The sequence below is a fragment of the Zea mays genome, chromosome 4 (assembly GCF_902167145.1).
Source record: "Zea mays cultivar B73 chromosome 4, Zm-B73-REFERENCE-NAM-5.0, whole genome shotgun sequence".
Classification (NCBI taxonomy): domain Eukaryota; kingdom Viridiplantae; phylum Streptophyta; class Magnoliopsida; order Poales; family Poaceae; genus Zea; species Zea mays.
Window position 1 is genome coordinate 152,933,005 of NC_050099.1, and position 4,586 is coordinate 152,937,590.

A 4,586-nucleotide genomic window follows, 5' to 3' on the forward strand; every position below is an offset into this window, starting at 1 on the left:
ACGGTGTTTTAGAACCGAATTGGGGAGAATGTGCAATTCGGGCGTGCTGGTGGACGATCGAGGGTGGGAGCGGGTGCTACAGCTTCACAACTACATGGCGTAGCTACGGGCGAGGTCAATTTATAGAGCTAGCGGGCGGTGGCCGCGAATTTCGAGCAAGACGCGCGGCGGTCGGAGATGGAGAAGAGCACTGGCGCACGTGAATTAGTGTCCTACGTCGTGGCAACCTCACCGGCGTTGATTTGACAGCAGTAGCAAGTTACAGCGACGCGGTGGAAGGGTTGAGCCACGCGGCGCACGGCCGGGAGGCGGTGGTCGACGGTGAGCACTTTACCGCGGGCGGTGAGCCAGTGGAGATGGACTACGGCTAGTCGGAGTGGTGTCCAGGTCATGGGCGTGACGATCTTTTGACGCCGCGAAGTTATCCACATACCCAAGAACGAATTATGACGCCGGCGACATGAATCACGGCGGAAAGCCACCGGCGGTGAGATCTTTTCTATGGCAGTCGATCTGATCCGGTTAGGGTACTGTACCATCGTGAGCTCCCATCAGAGCACCTGACAGCCCATATTCAGGGTCGATTTTCTCCAATTTTTGTATGGTGACTAAACCAAACGTCTGTAACAAAGTTGTTGTCTATTATACCATCTTCATCTTTGGTACAGCAGCCATGGGCAAATTCTTACTAGATTAGTCATAAACTGTTTCCAAAGATGATCCAATGTCACTGCCAGTCTGAAAATTCAGACCATAACAGCCTGACAGTCCATCTTTGATTGGGTTTTTCTCCAAATTTCTCATAGGATCATGGCTTGAATCCTTAAACAAAGTTGTTCTCCTATGATTGGTTTACAAATTTGGTGTGGTGACCTAGGGCAAAAACCCTATGCTTTGAAAGTTACAAAGCCCCAAAGTGGAGCCTTCAACACTGAATTTCAGACTTAGTATAGAACTCAAATGAGGTCCCTTTTGCATTTAAGTCCAAAACTTAGGGTTTGGCCTTCAAGTCCACATATTTGTGAACCAATTGACTTAAAATACTTATTTGGCTTGGTTTTTGCACTTTAACCCAAAAGTGGGCTAATTTTGCACATAAGCCCTTAGGGTTTGGTTTCAGGGTTTTCTAGGGTTCCAATTAGGGTTTCTGGTATCCCAGGGGTATAAAAGTGATTCAAGTTTATTCTTGGGGTCATTTTATGACTTTTACCCTAAAGCTTTTAGGTTTTCTCAACTTGGGTTAAGTTTTACCCCTTTAATGCCTATTTAGGGTAAAGCTTCCTATCTAGGGTCCTATTTGCAAAAAACATTAAAACAATACAACTTGTTTGAAATTTTTGCCTAGTGAATGCACTCTAGGTGTGACAAACATATGCAATGCCAATGCTATGATGCCATGCTCAAGTTTTAGTTATAGTAACACCAGGGGTGTTACATCCTTCCCCCCATAAAAGAATCTCGTCCCGAGATTAAAAATCCTAGGGTAGGTAATGGTAAAGGAAACACATCACATTTTTATTTCCTTATTTCTAGTACAAGACAGGGGTGATGTGGAGGTCACTTCTCTATTGCACAGTTATACAGGCTTTACAATTTACAAGAGGCTAAAAAGCCTAGGAAATTCTTATTCAAGAAGTCTTGAGTTTCCCAAGTAGCTTCATCTTCAGAATGCTGGTTCCACTGTATCTTGTAGAACTTGAGAGTCTTTCTTCGGGTGATCCTGTCCTTTTGATCCAGAACTCGAATAGGATGTTCTGAGTATGTTAAATCTGGTTCCAGGACAACATCCGTTACTTCAATGGTTCGATCAGGAACCCGAAGACACTTCTTCAATTGTGACACGTGGAACACATTATGCACAGCAGACAATGTTTCGGGTAGTTGGAGTCGATATGCCACTGGACCACATTGTTCAATCACCAGGAATGGACCAATGTACCTGGGTGCAAGCTTCCCTTTAACCCCGAAACGCGATACACCCTTCATTGGTGAAACTTTCAGGTAGACATAATCGCCTACCAGAAAACATAAGGGTTGTCGTCGTCGGTCTGCATAACTCTTTTGTCGAGTCTGAGCTTTCTTCATATTATGAACAATTTTCTAAACCTTTTCTTCGACCTCTTTTACCATATCAGGCCTAAAGAAGTACCTTTCTCCAGGTTCAGACCAATTTAGCGGAGTTCGACACCGTCGCCCATACAAAGCTTCAAAAGGTGCCATCTTGATACTTTCTTGATAACTGTTATTGTATGAAAACTCCGCTAGGGGCAAACATTCATCCCATCTTTGTGAGAAGTCCAGAACACATGCCCGCAGCATATCTTCCAGTATTTGATTGACCCTCTCAGTCTGCCCACTGGTTTGAGGATGATAAGCCGAACTGTGGAGTAACTTAGTACCCAAGGATTTGTGAAGTGCTTCCCAAAACTTGGCTACAAATTGAGGTCCACGATCCGACACAATGGTCTTCGGAACACCATGCAGACTGAGAATACGGGCAATGTATAATGCTGCATAAGTGGCTACTGTATATGTGACCCTGACAGGTACGAAGTGGGCAACCTTTGTGAGTCGATCAACGATAACCCAAATAGAATCATACCCTTTGGCCGTCCTGGGCAGTCCCACAATAAAGTCCATACTGATATCTTCCCATTTCCATGTTGGGATTGGCAAAGATTGTAATGGACCAGCAGTTTTCATGTGTATGGCCTTGACACGTCTGCAAGTGTCACACTTAGCCACATAGCGTGCAATTTCGATCTTCATCTTTGTCCACCAGTAATGTTGCTTTAAGTCTTGGTACATCTTAGTGCTTCCGGGATGAATAGAATAACGACTAAGATGTGCTTCATCAAGAATTTGCTGGCGGAGCTCTTCGTTCTTTGGCACTACTATGCTGTTTTTAAACCATATCACACCTTGATCGTTTTCCTTGAAACATTTGGCTACTCCAGCCCTTATCTTCTCTCGTATGTGCTTCATACCCAGATTATCCTTTTGAGCATCAATTATTCTTTGCAAAATGATTGACTCAAGCTTTAGCTGATTTAGAGTCCCTAGTTGGATTATCCCCAGATTTAGCTTCTCCATTTCCTGACACAAAGTGTTCTCGGAGATTTTCGCCATAAGACAGTGGCAGGAAGTCTTACGACTCAATGCGTCTGCCACCACATTGGCCTTGCCTGGGTGATAATGGATCTCCAGTTCATAGTCTTTAATGAGCTCAAGCCATCGTCTTTGCCTCATATTTAACTCTGACTGGGTGAAGATATACTTCAAACTTTTATGATCTGTATATATGTGACAGATATTTCCCAGCAGATAGTGACGCCAAATCTTTAGGGCATGAACCACAGCAGCTAGCTCCATATCATGAGTTGGATAATGCTCCTCATGTCGGCGCAACTGCCTTGAAGCATACGCAATTACTTGGCCCTCTTGCATCAATACACAGCCGAGCCCACTGCCAGATGCATCACAATATACATCAAAAGGCTTAGTGATGTCCGGTTGAGCCAATACCGGAGCAGTGGTTAATAGTGTCTTCAATTGCTCAAAGGCTTCATTACACTTAGAAGACCAATTGAACTTAATGTCATTCTTCAATAAACTTGTGATTGGCTTTACAAGCTTAGAAAAATCTGGTATGAATCTGCGATAATACCCAGCTAGTCCAAGAAAACTCCGGACTTGGTGAACAGTGGTTGGGGGTTTCCACTCCAGAATATCTTTGACCTTGCTAGGATCTACCGCAATTCCTTTAGCTGATAACACGTGCCCCAAAAATTGAATTTCTTCCAGCCAGAACGCGCACTTGCTGAACTTGGCATATAGCTGATGTTCCCTGAGGCGCGTCAATACAATCCGTAGATGCTGAGCATGATCCTCTTCATTTTTAGAATATATCAAGATATCGTCGATGAAGACTACCACGAACTTGTCCAACTCGGGCATGAACACCGAGTTCATCAAATAAGTGAAGTGGGCAGGAGCATTTGTGAGCCCGAAAGACATTACCAGGTATTCAAACAATCCATACCGCGTAGTAAACGCGGTCTTCGGTATATCCTCGGGCCGAATACGGATTTGATGATAGCCCGACCTGAGATCAATTTTGGAAAATACCCTCGCCCCAGTCAGTTGATCAAATAAGATGTCGATCCTTGGAAGAGGGTACTTATTCTTGATAGTGACCTCATTCAGGGGTCGATAATCCACGCACATTCGCAAGGTTTGATCCTTCTTCTTAACAAAAATGGCGGGACAACCCCAAGGGGACGAGCTTGGCCGGATGAATCCCTTATTTAGTAGATCTTGTAATTGATTCTTCAATTCCGCCAACTCATTAGGGGGCATACGGTACGATCTTCGGGAGATGGGAGCCGTACCGGGCTTTAGCTCAATTACGAATTCTACATCTCTTTCAGGGGGCAGTCCAGGCAAATCTTCCGGAAATACATCTGGAAACTCACATACTACCGGAATGTTCTTGATCTCCGGTACCATGGCTTCATATACTCTACCAGAAGCTTTGGCTGGATTGGTTACGGGGAGAGTCAAAAGAATCTCTTCTTGATTATAGC